Here is a 16,454-nt window from a genome sequence, read left to right as displayed (position 1 = left end):
AGCCCCAGAGCATTTGGCTTTGAAGGCCAGCAGGACTTGAGTGCAGGAGCTCCACAGGACTGGGGGAAACTTCGAGACTCTACTCTTGGAGGGCGTACACAAGGATTCACATGCACTGGGACCCAGGGCAAAGCAGTGACTCCATAGAAGCCTGGGCCAGGCCTACCTGTGTGTCCTGGAGGGTCTCCTGGGGAGGTGGGGGGTCGGCTGTAGCTCACTGGGGAGACAAGGACACTTGTGGCAGAGGCCCAAGGGAATATATATTGATGTGAGCTCTACTGGAGGTTGGCATTTTGGCACCAAGACCTGGCCCCACCCAACAGCCTGCAGGCTCCAGTGGTGGGACACCTAAGGCCAAACAACCAAAGTGGTGGGAATAGAGCCCCACCCAGCAGCAGATAGGCTGCCTAAAGTCATCCTGAGTCCACAGCTGCCTCTAAACGCACATCTCAACACAGCCCTGCCCACCAGAGGGACAGGACACAGCTCCAACAGCCAGGGGGCAGGCACAAGTCCCTCCCACAGGAGGGCTGCACAAGCCTCTGGACCAACCTCACCCAAGAGAGGGTAGATGCCAGCAGCAAGAGGAACTACAATCCTGCAGCCTGTGGAACGTAGACCACAAATACATAACATTAGACAAAATGAGATGGCAGAGAAAGATGTTCCAGACGAAGGAACAATATAAAACCCCAGAAGAACTAAGTGAAGTGGAGATAGGCAATCTACCTGAAAGTAAACTCAGAGTAATGACAGTAAAGATGATCTAAGATCCAGGAAAAAGAATGGAGGCACAGACTGAGAAAATACAAGGAATGTTTAACAAAGAATTATAAAATGTAAAGAACAACTAAATAGAGTCAAACAATACAATAACCGAAATAAAAAACACATTAGAAGGAATCAATAGAATAAATGAGGCAGAAGAATGAAGAAGTGAGCTGGAAGAGATTGGTGGAAATCACTGATGTGGAGCAGAATAAAGAAAAAAGATCGAAAACAAATGAGGACGGTCTAAGGGACCTGTGGGGCAACATTAAAAGCACCAACATTCGCATTAGATAGGTCTCAAAAGGAGAAGAGACAGAGAAAGGGCCTAAGAAAATATTTAAAGAGATAACAGCCGAAAACATTCACATGGGAACGGACACTCACTCAAGTCCAGGAAGCGCAGAGTCCCATACAGGATAAACCCAAGGAGGACCATGCCGAGACACATATTAATCAAGTTGCTAAAATTAAAGACAAAGAGAAAATATTAAAAGCAACAAGGGAAAAGCAACAAATAACTTACAAGGAAATCCCCATATGGTTATCAGCTGATTTTTCAGCAGAACCTCTGCAAGCAGGCAGGGAGTGGCACGATATATTTAAAGTGATGAAAGAGAAAAACCTACAACCAAGAATACGCTACCCAGAGAGGCTCTCATTCAGATTCGACAGAGAAATCAAAAGCTTTACAGACAAGCAAAAGCTAAGAGAATTCAGCACCACCAAACCAGCTTTACAACAAATGCTAAAGGACCTTCCTAGGCCCGGGGAACCCAACACCCAGGCCATGGACTGGTACCGGTCGGCGGCCTATTAGGAACCAGGCCGCACAGCAGGAGATGAGCAGTGGGCGAGCAAGCGAAGCTTCATCTGCCACTCCCCATCGCTCACATTACCACCTGAAACACTGCTTGCGTTACCGCCTGAACCAGGCCCCCCATCACCCGCATTACCTCCTGAACCATCTCCCCTCCCCCATCTGTCGAAAAACTGTCTTCCACAAAACTGGTCCCTGGTGCCAAAAAGGTTGGGGACTGCTGCTCTAGGCAGAAAAGGTCACAACTACAAACAAGAAAATGACACATGGGAAAGTTCATGGGTAAAGGCAAACATAGAGTAAAGGTAGGAAATCACCCACACACAAATATGATATCCAAACCAGCAATGTGATCATGAGGACTGTACAAATGCAGGATATTGGATATACAGTGGCAATTAAGAGACCAGCAACTTATAACAATCTTGTACATATACAGACTACTATACCAAAAAGAAAAGATTAATGAAACTAAAAGCTGGTTCTTAAAGAAGATAAACAAAATTGATAAATCTTTAGCCAGAGTCAACACGAAAAAAAGGGAGAGGGACTTCCCTGGCAGTCCAGTGGTTAAGATTCTGTGCTTCCACTCCATGGGGCTCGGGTTCGATCCCAGGTCAGGGAAGTAAGATCCCACATGCTGTGCGATGGGGCCAAAAATTTTTTTTAAATAAATAAAAATAAAATAAATTTTTTAAAAGGGGGGGGACTCAAATCAATAAAATTAGAAATGAAAAAGGAGAAGTTACAACAGACACCACAGAAATACAAAGGATTATAAGAGACTACTACAAGTCAACTATACGCCAATAAAATGGACAACCTAGAGGGAAATGGACAAATTCTTAGAAAGGTACAATCTTCCAAGACTGAACTAGGAAGAAACAGAAAATATGAACAGACCAATCACAAGTACTGAAATTGAAACTGTGGTTTAAAAACTTCCAACAAAAAAAGTCCAGGACCAGATGGCTTCACAGGCGAATTCTATCAAACATTTAGAGAAGAGCTAACACCTATCCTTCTCAAACTCTTCCAAAAAATGCTAAGGAACACTCCCAAACTCATTCTATGAAGCCACCATCACCCTCATACCAAAACCAGACAAAGATATCATAAAAAAAGAAAATTACAGGTCATTATCACTGATGAACATAGATGCAATAATCCTCAACAAAATACTAGCAAACCAAATCCAACAATACATTAAAAGGATCATACACCATGATCCAGTGGGATATATCTCAGGGATGTACGGATTTTTCAATATATGCAAATCAATCAATGTAATACACCACATTAACAACTGAAAAATAAAAACCATGTGATCACCTCAATAGATGCAGAAAAAGCTTTTGACAAAATTCAACACCCATTTATAATTAAAAAAACTCTCCAGAAAGTGGGCACAGAGGGAACCTACCTCAAAATAATAAAGGCAATATATATGACAAACCCACAGCTAACATCATACTCAATGATGAAAAACTGAAAGCATTTCCTCTAAGATCAGGAACAAGACAAGGATGCCCACTCTTGCCACTTTTATTCAACATAATTTTGGAAGTCCTAGCCATGGCAATCAGAGAAGAAAAAGAAATAAAAGGAATCCAAATTGGAAAAGAAGAAGCAAAACTGTCACTGTTTGCAGAAGACATGATACTATACATAGAAAATTCTAAAGAGGTTACCAGAAAACTACTAGAGCTTATCAATGAATCTGGTAAAGTTGCAGGATGCAAAATTAATACATAGAAATCTCTTGCATTTCTGTACACTAACAATGAAAGAACAGAAAGAGAAATTAAGGAAACAATCCCACTTACCATTGCATCAAAAAGAATAAAATACCTAGGAATAAACATACATAAGGAGACAGAAGACATCTACTCTGAAAACTATAAGCTGCTGATGAAAGAAATCGAAGATACACAAACAGATGAAAAGACGTACGATGTTCTTGGATTGGAAGAATCAATATTGTCAAAATGACTATAATACCCAAGGTAATCTACAGATTCAATGCAATCTCTATTAAATTACCAGTGGCATTTTTCACAGAACTAGAAGAAAAAAATTTTAAATGTGTATGGAAACACAAAAGACCCCGAATAGCCAAAGCAATCCTCAGAAAGAAAAACAGAGCTGGAGGAATCAGGCTCCCTGACTATGGACTATAACACAAAGGTGCAGTGATCAAAACAGTATGGTACTGGCACAAAAACAGAAATATAGATCAATGGAACAGGACAGAAAGCCCAGAAATAAACCCAGGCACCTATAGTCAATTAATCTATGACAAAGGAGATGAGACTATACAATGGAGAAAAAACATTGTTCTCAATGGTGAAAAACTGAAACCATTTCCACTAAGATCAGGAACAAGACAATGTTACCCACTCTTACGACTATTATTCAACATAGTTTTGGAAGTTTTAGCCACAGCAATGAGAGAAGAAAAAGAAATAAAAGGAATCCAAATTGGAAAAGAAGAAGTAAAGCTGTCACTGTTTGCAGATGACATGATATTATACATAGAGAATCTTAAAGATGCCACCAGAAAATACAATGGAGAATAGACAGTCTCTTCAATAAGTGGTGATGGGAAAACTGGACAGCTACATGTAAAAGAATGAAATTAGAACACTCCCTAACACCATATACAAAAATAAACTCAAAATGGATTCGAGACCTAAATGTAAGACCAGACACTATAAAACTCTTAGAGGAATACATAGGAAGAACACTCTTTGACATAAATCACAGCAAGATCTTTTTTGATCCACCTCCTAGAGTAATGGAAATAAAAACAAAAATAAATAAATGGGTCATAATGAAACTTCAAAGCTTTTGCACAGCAAAGGAAACCATAAACAAGATGAAAAGTCAACCCTCAGAATGGGAGAAAATATTCGCAAATGAGTCAACGGACAAAGGATTAATCTCCAAAATATATAAACAGCTCATGCAGCTCAATATTAAAGAAACAAACAACCCAATCCAAAAATGGGTAGAAGAGCTAAATAGACATTTCTCCAAAGAAGACATACAGATGGTGAAGAAGCACATGAAAAGCTGCTCAACATCACTAATTATTAGAGAAATGCAAATCAAAACTACAATGAGGTATCACCTCACACCAGTTAGAATAGGCATCATCAGAAAATCTACAAACAACAAATGCTGGAGAGGGTGTGGAGAAAAGGGAACCCTCTTGCACTGTTGGTGGGAATGTAAATTGATACAGCCACTATGGCAAACAGTATGGACGTTACTTAAAAAACTAAAAATAGAATTACCATATGACCCAGCAATCCCACTACTGGGCATATACCCAGAGAAAACCATAATTCAAAAAGACACATGCACCCCAATGTTCATTGCAGCACTATTTACAATAGCCAGGTCATGGAAGCAACCTAAATGCCCATCAACACACAAATGGATAAAGAAGATGTGGTACATATATACAATGCAATATTACTCAGCCATAAAAAGGAATGAAATTGAGTCATTTGTTGAGACGTGGATGGACCTAAAGACTGTCATACAGAGTGAAGTAAGTCAGAAAGAGAAAAACAAATATTGTATATTAATGCATGTATGTGGAACCTAGAAAAATGGTACAGATGAACCGGTTTGCAGGGCAGAAGTTGAGACACAGATGTAGAGAACGTATGGACACCAAGGGGGGAAAACCGTGGTGGGGTGGGGATGGTGGTGTGCTGAATTGGGCGATTGGGATTGACATGTATACACTGATGTGTATAAAATTGATGACTAATAAGAACCTGCATTATAAAAAAAACAAAACAAAACAAAAAAAACAAGTTAATACTAAACTTTTTTTTGGTTATTTGTATGGAAATATGTTAATATAAATGTTTCAGACATACATGAAATTTCTAAAAATGTTATATGTTCTGGTATAATGCTATAAGTCATAATTCTAGTTATTACTTTAAAATGTGTATCTCAGAAATAACTAAATTTCCTTGTCAATTGCATTATTATGAAGTTTCATCAAATCTTTAACCACGGTCATTTTTAAGTCTTTTGTCATTTACAGACAGTTCTGGGTGTACTCTGATGCTTTCGGAAAAATGTTCCTATAAAAGGGTTTCATCTTCAAGGAATTCACGGAAAAGACTCTGACAAGTACAAGTTTCTGGTAACTGACTATACTGCTGAACTGAATGAATAAGCATTTTTAGAAAACTGGAAAACTGATGAATTCATAGAAGTGCTAACAAAAGATCAAGATGGAAAAAAAAAAATTACTTACATGGGACTGAGTGAACGGATTAAAAAAAATAGTAAACAAGTATCCTTCGTACTGATATGAAACTATTAAATTATGCTAACAATGATAAGTTAAAAAAATAAAATAAAATAAAATAATGATATAAAATTGCCTGAATTTTCTACAGAACAAATCAGAGTATTCTGTAGACAAAGCAACACATTTTGTTAACAGCTGTTTTAGGCCTCAGTTGAGTAATAATAAAGAATATGTAAAAGGAAAATAAAAATTAAAAAAATGTTTGTTGTTATAAATCACTTAAATTTTGTGGTGATTTGTTTCTATAGCATAATTTAGTGCAAGCTAACTATTATAGGAATGGACCAGCAATTCAGAGGAGTAAACCCAAAAACCTATAAACATGGCTTAAACAGATAAAGGTTTATTTTTATCACATAACTACAAATCCAGAAGGAGATAATCCAAAGCTCTTATATAAACTATAAACTACATAATGTCACCAATGTCCTCAGCTCCCCAAATTTTATACTGTGCCATTCTTAGCTTGTAGTTTTCATTCTCCTGGTCATAAAATGGCTGCGACAGCTCCAGACTGCAAGCTTGGTATGTCTCAGTAGCCAGAACTGGATCACATAGCTATCTTCAAGGAGAGCTGGAGAATAGAGTTTTGACCTTTTACGGTTTCCATACTTGAGACAGGAAGAAAGAAAAGATTTAGAAATAAAGACTGGGTCAGCATACATACAGTGCCTGTCACAGATGCCATTTCTACTTATTAGACTGGTAAAGGAGTCTGGAAACAAATCGAAATGTTTATATATTACTGGTGGGAATTATAAATTGATACAAGGATTTCATAATTTTAAAATATTTGTTCATGGTGAAGATGACTATATCATAGACCTAGAAAACCTACTTCTATATATAGTCATCTATATATATTCTTATATAATATATATATATATTTACTTTTATATTTAAATGAGGTATAACAAGGCCAACTTATTTCTTTTAATAAGCTAAAGATATCAGAGTGTATTTATGTACTAAGGGTAGTTCTGTGGAACTTTTGTTTCAATAAATAAATATATACACATACAAACACATACAACATGTATGTGTGTGTTTGTACCAGGTTATGATATATAATGTTACTTCTTACTGTGGGTTAAAAAAATTAACAGATATTGTCCTAGGATAACTCCTAACAGGTATTCAAAGAGACTTGTACACTGATGCTTATTTTGGCATTATTTACAATAGCAGGGCTTGGCAACCAGCAGACTCCACTGTACCATAAAACCGGCTGAGTGGTTTCATCGTGGACCCCAACTGCAGAATATTTAGGTCTATTCTTTTAGGCTAAATGGAAGAAGGAAGCTGGGATAGGTCTCACCAGTTAATATGTATACTTCCACCTAATCCCATTTCGAGAATGATAGATATATCACCCTCAGCTGTCTGTCCCTGTGCTTTTGGCACACTTTGTTCAGATAATATACATCCTGTTTTCTTCCAGACAGAAGAGGAACTCAGCTGCATAGAAGAAGGCACAAGATCTGGACAATTTTACTCCATATAAAATTTTTCAATCTCTGCTGTTTTTAGCCACATCCCTTACTTCTTCATTCACAGCTACCTGTGCCTCCAATTCCTGTGCTTTTTTGGGTTTCTTTAGCACTAATCAGTCTTTTTTTTTTTTTTTCCTTTCACAATTGTAGAATTAGGTTTGGACTTTGCTTAATCAGTTTAGTTTCGCTAAATCAGTTGCCTTTTGTGTATTTGCTCTCTAGCTTTCAAAACTGTTTTGAAGTCTTTCATCTGCTGTTGTCTCCTCTCTTGTTCTTTTTGACTTTAACATAAAATTTTGACATAAAATTTACAAAGTACATTCACATTGCTGTGTAAACATCACCAATATCCATCTCCAGACCTTTTTCACTTTTCCCAAACTGAAAGTCTGTCCCCATTAAACAATAACTCCCCATTTCTCCCTCTCTCCAGCTCCTGGCAACCACCATTCTATTTTCTGTTTCTATAAAGTTCATTTTTCCAAAGTGGAGAATAATGAATAAAATTCATTTTTACAAAATGGAGATCTATCTGCATTCAGTTCTAGGACAAATTATTTGATTATCTCTGCCTCTTCATTTCTCTGTTCTCCCTTTCCAGAATTCCTATTATTTGCATAATGGATCTCCTAGCTATATCCTCTAGTTTTCTAATCTTAAATTTATCTTCCAACTATTCTACTGTATTTAAATTTCAGCTATCACGTTTTAATTTCCATAGCTCTTTCTTGTCATCTGGTTGTTCTTTTTCCTATAGTGTCCTATTTTTGGATCATGGATGTAACATCTCATCTCTATGAAGATATTAAATAGTCTTTTAAAAAACTTTTGTAGGGCTTCCCTGGTGGCACAGTGGTTGAGAATCAGCCTGCCAATGCAGGGGACACGGGTTCAAGCCCTGGTCTGGGAAGATCCCACATGCCGCGGAGCAACTAGGCCCGTGAGCCACAACTACTGAGCCTGCGCATCTGGAGCCTGTGCTCCGCAACAAGAGAGGCCGCGATAGTGAGAGGCCCGTGCACCGCGATGAAGAGTGGCCCCCGCTTGCCGCAACTAGAGAAGGCCCTTGCACAGAAACGAAGACCCAACACAGCCAAAAATAAACAAATAAATAAATAAATTTAAAAAAAAAAGAATGGAAAAAAAACTTTTGTATACTTAACATAGTTAGAGATGTCAATTCTCCTCAAATTGATTTATAGAGTTAATGCAATCACAATCAAAATCCTAACAGGAATTTTTTTTTTTTTTTAAACATCAAGTCATGTTTTTTTAATGATTTTTTTCCCTCCATATTTTAAATTTATTTATTTATTTATTTATTTTTGGTTGTGTTGGATCTTCGTTTCTGTGTGAGGGCTCTCTCCAGCTGCGGCAAGCGGGGCCACTCTTCATCACGGTGCGCGTGCCTCTCACTATCGCGGCCTCTCGTTGCGGAGCACAGGCTCCAGACGCGCAGGCTCAGCAGCTGTGGTGCACGGGCGCAGCTGCTCGGCGGCATGTGGGATCTTCCCAAACCAGGGCTCGAACCCGTGTCCCCTGCATTAGCAGGCAGGCTCTCAACCACTGCACCACCAGGGAAGCCCAGGAATTTTTATAGATATAGACAAGCTTATTCTAAATTTTAAATGGGAAGGTAAAGGAACTAGATAATTAAAAACAATTTTTAAAAGAAGAAAACGTTTGAGGAAAAATATTAATTGATTTTAAGACTTACCCTAAAGCTTCAATAATTAAAACAGTGTGGTACTGGCAAAGAAACAGATACAGAGATACATGGAACAAAAAACAGACTCCAGAAATACATCCATACAAATATGGTCAATTCATTTCTGAGAAAGGTGCAAAAGCATTTCAATAGAGAAAAGAGAGTGTGTTTTTTAAAAGCAAATGGTGTTGGAACAACTAGACATCCATATGCAAAAAGGAAAGAACAGAACAGAACCATGACCTAAGGTGCAAAGGACAACCTACACAAAATTAACTAAAAATGGTTTATGGATCTAAAGGTAAAACTAAAAACCATAAAACTCTAAGAAAAAGAAAACATAGGAGAATTAATAGGACATTAATTTTTCTACTAGGTTCTACTTCTTTTTTTCTAAGTGAAAGACCATTTCAGAATCATAGGCTGATCTGATGATAGCCAAACTCTTCTACTGCTAAGTAACAGCCCTCAACCTAATAAGAAAATTGGTTTAGAATCTGGGGACATTTTATTATTTTCCTGTCCCTCAATGATGTCCCACTGATTCAATCTAAAAAACAGGGTAAGACATGCTATTACAAAAGAGATTTCAGAAGAAAGTGAACCTATCCTACAGGCACTGCATAATATATAATTGTATTACAAGATGAAATATACAATTTCTAATGTTGTTTGTGCTTAAAGTCAAACATCAAGAAAAGTGTGGTAAACACTGTGTGGTCCATTGCCATGTCTGCGAAAGTGTCTTCTCGTGATGAGTATTTTATACTTTAGAGTAAGATTCTCCCCAAACACCCTACCACAAGCTGTTCTAATAACAAAGGGTATTTCTCCCTTAAATCCCTTGAACCACAGGTACTAAACAAAAACGTAAGGAAGAGATGTAAGCCGAAAGGAAATACCCATTGTGCATTGTGGTGGTGTTGCTATTAAGTCAAAGGACACTGATTAACAGTAAAGACAAATTCTAAAAGAAGATTAAATAAAGCCTTTTACAACATGATTTCTTAACTTGCTGATTTTACAAGGCAGTCATACTTCTTTAAAGATCAGGGGTCTACAAATGTTTTCCTCCATTATATTCCAATTTATTTTTATTATGTAGCAGCTGTTCCACCCTCCTCTGGCAAGGGCAATCCAATTTTTCTGAAGAAAAATTCCACCACAATCAGGACATGGTTTAGATAGGGCTGGCTCCACTCTAGTGGTAAGCATAAGGCCCAAATCTGGCTAATCAGTGTTTTCTATTCAGGTATCCACAGTGAATGGTTCCTGTCACGTAAACTGGAGCACTGACTTAATTCTAGGACTTTTGTTGGAGGGACCAAGAAAGAAGTGTTTCCTTCTGAACAAAGACAGAATGTGTAAGTCACCGTGTTTTGTATCATGTGTTTCCCCCATTACCACTGGCCCATAGCTATCTGTACTAAGGATGAACATCTGACCCAAAGTGAAACTTCTAGCAAGCCAATAGCCTATTACAAGATCTGGTTCAAGAATTCTACCCAAAAGAAGGTTCTATACTAGATAGTGACTAATTTAACCAAATTCTCTCTCTTACAGAATTTGAAGGTATAAGAGAGAAAGAAAGCATGAGTGAACTGGGCTTTCATACTTATCATTTCTCCTCAATCCTCCACAACCCTTCCCTGCTAAGACCTATCCTCTCAGGACCTACCCTCATCTCATGAAAAAAACAGAAGAAGCACACAGAAGGAATTCCTTCATCTTCTCACAGTCAAGCTTATAAACCAACTTGCATTCATTTTTCTCTTTTCTTCCTGTTAGAAAGAAAGTACATCCCTTTCAAAGCAAAGGCAAATGATCTATTTATGCGATGGATCCCTTCCTTTTCAAAAACATTTCCTTCCTTTTCAAAAACTACACTCTTTCATATACCTTATCCCATTCCTATGCCATCAGTTCCCCGGAATCAAGGGATGGTCTAGGCCTAGATCACCCATCAACATGCAAACATGCTCATTATTTTCCACATTACAAAATCTCCTTCTTAAAGGATGGTCTTCTCAATAAATGCTTGGTCAATTATATCCACATGGAAAAAAAAAGAATCTTGAACACTACCTAAAACCCCAAACAAAAGTCAAATTCCAGGTGAACTGCAAATCTAAATGTGAAAGGCAAAACAACAGTACTTTCAGAACAAAACTATGGGGGAACATCTTCATAACTAGGATAAGCAAAGCTATTTTAAACAAGACACTGTTAACATTAGTTTATTTCATGTATATAATGTCATTGTCTTTTCCCCCATAATTGTTCCAAATCTCTATATTTTTAAAAGATATACTACATAATCAGCTTTTCCCTCTGCTACAATCATTTCCCTCCCATTCTCTTCCAGAAAAACCACGACCTCGAAGTTGGTTTTTTAAAAATATGGAATAATCTAGCCATTCATTAGTAGAACAGATAAAATAAATGGTGGTTAATCATACAATGGAATACTATATAGTAGCTAAAACATGTCAAAAAATCTAAAGAAAGGGCTTTTTTTTTTTTTTAATCCAATCAAAATGTAAACTTGTGGGTAAATTTTATACTCTGTATTTCTCGCAGATGAGAGTGCCCATATTTTCCAAATCCAAACTTAAGATAGTCAGGTAGAACAATGTAGAGCCCAAATATAATACTTGAAATCATACTTACCCTGGATGTTCTGGGAGGTGTTTACTGTACCCACAAGCAACAGAGTAACTGAATATCAGAGTAAACAATCTATATCTAATACGTCTATATTGTTGACTGTAAGAAGAGCTATCAGCTAGGACTCAATTTTTCATCATACTTAGGCATTTCACCAGCCTTTTTACACTAACTTCGAAACTTCTAGACAAATTAAGAAAAGTATGAAACTTAAACTTCCTCTTTCTTCCTAATGCTTTCTTCCATTTGCAAGGAGCCCAACTGGTATAATATTCCTGACCTTTATCTACCCCAGGGATATAGGCAAATCTGGAGAGAAAAAACTGGATATACTTACTGTTTTAACCTCTCAATTGGTTCAGAACTCAGGGAAGGAACAGAAGTCCTTCCAAACCTCACTCGACAAACATTTTTTAAAGAAGGTGAGAAACGTAAGCTTTATCCCTTTTAACAAAGTATATTATCATTGACCCTCATGAAAATGGAACTTCCAAAAATGACTGCAAAATTGTACTATATAAACATAAAAACTATAAAAGAACAAAATTCCAATTGATGAATTCACTTTGCTCTTCTTTGAAAAAATGTAACTTATAGGTTTAATATTATAGAGTTGAATTTCAGATAATCCTGTTAATGAAAACATTTAACAACAGCTTGAACAATACATGTACAGAAGTGGACTGAAAAAAGGCCAGAAGCCTAGATCTATAAGGAGAAGCTCATAAAAAAAACTTAGTCTTATGGTTTATGTACCTTCTGTCATTTGATCTGCACTACAATCCTACCTGCATTTTATAGTTAAGAAAGATAGGCTTTGGGAACTTATTTTGGGAAGGCCTTATGGTACATTTAGAAAACTCTGAAGACAAATCCTGGCTCTGACACTTACTAGCTTACAGCTACTTAAAATTTTTGAGACTTTTTCCCCATATGTAAAAGTAGATAATTAAGCCTCCATTGCTGGGCTATTATAAAATAGGGTGACAAAACATATAAAATACATTCAATATTTGCTAAATAGTAGGTACTCAGTATAATGTAGTCATCATCATCGTTATTACTAACTTGCCTAGAATCACACAGCTATATCTAGTTCCAAAAACTTTTTTCCTTCTTTTGAAAATGCTTAATAAAATTATATACAGAGAGTAAAAATTGGAAAATATATAAAGTATAAAGAAGAAAATTAAAAGATCACTATTATCCTCAAACCTTGTAATAATTACTGTTAACATGCTGGCATATTTTCCTTCTATCCGCAGAGAGCCTTCTTTTAGGTGTAGAACTGAATCATACTGTATAATAAAGTTGGAATTTTTTCTTTTGTACTTAAGTTTTATCATGAGCCTTTCCCCATTTGATGAACACATAATTTTAATGACATACAGATAATAATTTAGTCCTATCTCTATTGTTTTATATTAAGTTGGTTCTAATTTATCCACTAGAATGGATAAACTTATATATATCTTTGAACCTATGTTTTTTCCCTCACAGGAGGTCTTAAGCCATGTGGCAGTATCTGTTTTCTCAGCAAAGTCCCTACCATTATTACACATGTTGACATTCAAGTCCTGGTTTGCATCTGGAAGAAAGAATCCATTTATACTTTATATATCTTTAGCTATTGATATTGAATCTTAGCATTAAATACATTCCATTGCCATAGCAACAAAATAAAGGTTAAGGGCTTCCTCATGTCTACTGTCTGCTGTGCAAGCCAAAGACCAAGTCTGAGACTGGAAACTCTTCAAGAGCAGAAAAAAGAACTTGAATCCTATGTATCTGACTTAATGTTTCTGAATTCACTTTATATTCCATATACTTTAATGAAGTAACGAAGGGCACAGGAATATAACAACCTTTAACACCTAAAAAAAGATATGAAGAATTGACATTTGAGCCACCAATGCTTCCCGGCATCCTGAAGAAATGGCAACACGATGAACATAAGTGCTCAGTGACACTTTTTAAAATTGGAAAGTTAGGACATGATTCAAAACATGATCTGATAGGCACAATACCTGAAATGAAAAACCCAAAGTTTTTGACTTCCATAGCAAATACATACAATTCACGTCTTGTTGGGCTGAGAGAAAATGAGTAAGAGAGCAAGGTACCTCTATGGGACCTAACTGCTCCAATTAAGGTAGTTAATAAGCACTGGCTACACAAAAACACTAAAACCTACAAAATGCTCAAATAAGGACCAAGTACTCTCAATCCAGGTTTACAAGGAGGAATAGGTATTGACCTTTTTCGGAGAATATAAAAGAATCTATGGTATAAAGTTATAAATCATGATACAGAATCATCTAAAAGCAAGTTGCATACCAAAATATAACTGTGACTGTTAGGAAACCCCACATTCAATGACAGCAATTAAAAATTCATACACTTTACAGAAGATTAAAAGATGCTTATTTCCCAAAAGAATACACAGACTTAGGAATTACAATGTATGCCAGGGAAGTATGTGGCAATAAAAATCAATCAAAAAGTAATTTCAAATTGAAAAAAGAGAGGCATAGAATATATCATTTTTAGAAAAGGGAGAAGCAGAAAAATAAGGGTTGGGAGTCAATGATGAGTAGCCTATGCTAGAAGCACATGATTGTCAGGTGCGTTTCTCAGAGAGTAAGAAAAATAAGCAGATAAAATAATAAATTCATGAAACAAATATTTATTGAGCACCGACCACGTGCCAGGCATGTAGGGGAATACAGCAGGAACAAAATAAACTAAAATCCCTGTCCCCATGGAGTTCACACTCTGTATTCAATAGTGTAAGGTGTTGGGGCTTCCCTGGTGGCGCAGTGGTTGAGAATCTGCCTGCTAATGCAGGGGACACGGGTTCGGGCCCTGGTCCGGGAAGATCCCACATGCCGCGGAGCAACTAAGCCCGTGAGCCACAACTACTGAGCCTGCGTGTCTGGAGCCTGTGCTCCGCTACAAGAGAGGTCACGATAGTGAGAGGCCCGCGCACCGCGATGAAGAGTGGCCCCCGCTTGCCACAACTAGAGAAAGCCCTAGCATAGAAACGAAGACCCAACATAGCAATCAATCAATCAATCAATCAATAAAAATAAATAAATCTATTAAAAAAAAAGTGTAAGGTGTTATTGAAAAAATAATAATAAAGCCAGGAAGGGTATAGAATTTGGGGACACAGTAATTTTTCATAGGATAATTAGAGAGGGTGATATGTGAGTAAAGTAGGTGAAGTAGTGAGCCATGTGTTATCTAGGGACAAGTGTATTCCAGGCAGAGGAAACAGCCAGTGAAAAGAAGCATGCCCTATGTGTTCAAGGAACAAGGAGGCCAGTGTTACTGTAGTGTAGAGTGAGGAAGAAAGTGGTAGGATATGAAGTCAAGGGATACAATGGGGGCAGGCACACTGTTTACGGTCTTGAAGGGTCACTGTAAATCATGAGGCTTTTACTTTGGGTGAAAAAGGAAGCCACGAGAGGGTTTTTGGGAAAGGAATGAAATGACCTGACTTGCATTTAACAGTATCACCCTGGCTGGCTGTCTAAGAAGACTAATAGGGATCGCGGAAAGGTTAGAAGCAGGGAGACTATTTAGGAAGCAGCTGCAGTGATCCAAGTAAAAGATGATGGTAGCTTGGACTTGGGAGGTAGCAGTGAAGGTAGTGCATACTTACCAGATTCTGGATTTATTCTAAAGGTAAGGACAGACAGAATTTGCTGCCAGATTGGAAGTAGGGATGAAGAGGGAAGGAAAAGACAAGAATGACTCCAGGGTTCTTGGCCTGAACACCAGGAAGAATGAAGTTATTACTAAGAGGGGAAGATTGCAAGAGGTGAGGTGTGAGTGGAAAGGGAGGAGATCTGCTTATATTTGAACATGTTACATTTGACAGGCCTATGAGATGTCAGGTAGGCAAAAGGATATGTAAGTCTGAAGCTGAAGAGAGAAGTTTGGACTGGAGATGCAGTTTAGAAACTGACAATGTACAGATTGTATATTTTTTGTATAAACAATTTAATATTAAAATATAAACCCACTGATGTTTTCCACCCGTATTTTTCCAATTTTAAAATGCTGAGATTTCCTTCCTGCCTATCTACTCTAGACTACTGAATTACAAATTATTTAGTATAAACACATTAAATAGCATACAAAAAAATGAGAAGCCAAAAATCCAATTAAGGAGAAAGAAGTATAAACAAACTACACCAAGGAGTAAAGGGTATGAATAAGGAAAAGGAAGGTGGTGAGAGGCATCATGGAGGAAGCTATGGTACATGCTATATTTAAAACAGATCATTGATTTGTGGTTGATGCTACCTGGGTTTAAGGGCACAAAATTCCACATGAAGAGAGATCTCTTTAATTTAAAACATTTTTTTATTTTTGGTTGTGTTGGGTCTTCGGTGCCGCACGCGGGCTTTCTCTAGTTGCAGCAAGTGGGGTCTACTCTTCGTTGCGATGCATGGGCTCCTCATTGCAGTGGCTTGTCTTGTTATGGAGCACGAGTTCTAGGCACGCAGGCTTCAGTAGTTGTGGCACATGGGCTCGGTAGTTATGGCTCACGGGCTCTAGAGCACAGGCTCAGTAATTGTGGCACGCGGGCTTTAGTAGTTGTGGCTTGCGGGCTCTAGAGCGCAGGCTCAGTAGTTTTGGGACACG

The 16,454-nt window shown here is 37.5% G+C and overlaps 1 protein-coding gene across 9 annotated transcripts in view; it reads right to left on the bottom strand.

Moving 5' to 3' along the window:
* The window catches only part of ANKIB1 (ankyrin repeat and IBR domain containing 1), a 238,061-nt gene that overhangs the window by 102,879 nt on the left and 118,728 nt on the right, over nt 1-16,454 (bottom strand). The window contains exon 2 of one of the 9 annotated variants that reach the window (XM_057549576.1): nt 1,156-1,232. The exons of the other annotated variants lie outside the window; for them this stretch is intronic. The gene's annotated coding sequence lies outside the window, so the exon portion shown is untranslated. The remainder of the gene's footprint in view (nt 1-1,155; nt 1,233-16,454) is intronic. 9 annotated transcript variants of the gene reach the window in all.

The sequence above is a fragment of the Balaenoptera acutorostrata genome, chromosome 7, assembly GCF_949987535.1.
Source record: "Balaenoptera acutorostrata chromosome 7, mBalAcu1.1, whole genome shotgun sequence".
NCBI lineage: Eukaryota > Metazoa > Chordata > Mammalia > Artiodactyla > Balaenopteridae > Balaenoptera > Balaenoptera acutorostrata.
This window is presented reverse-complemented; position numbering and strand designations above follow the sequence as displayed.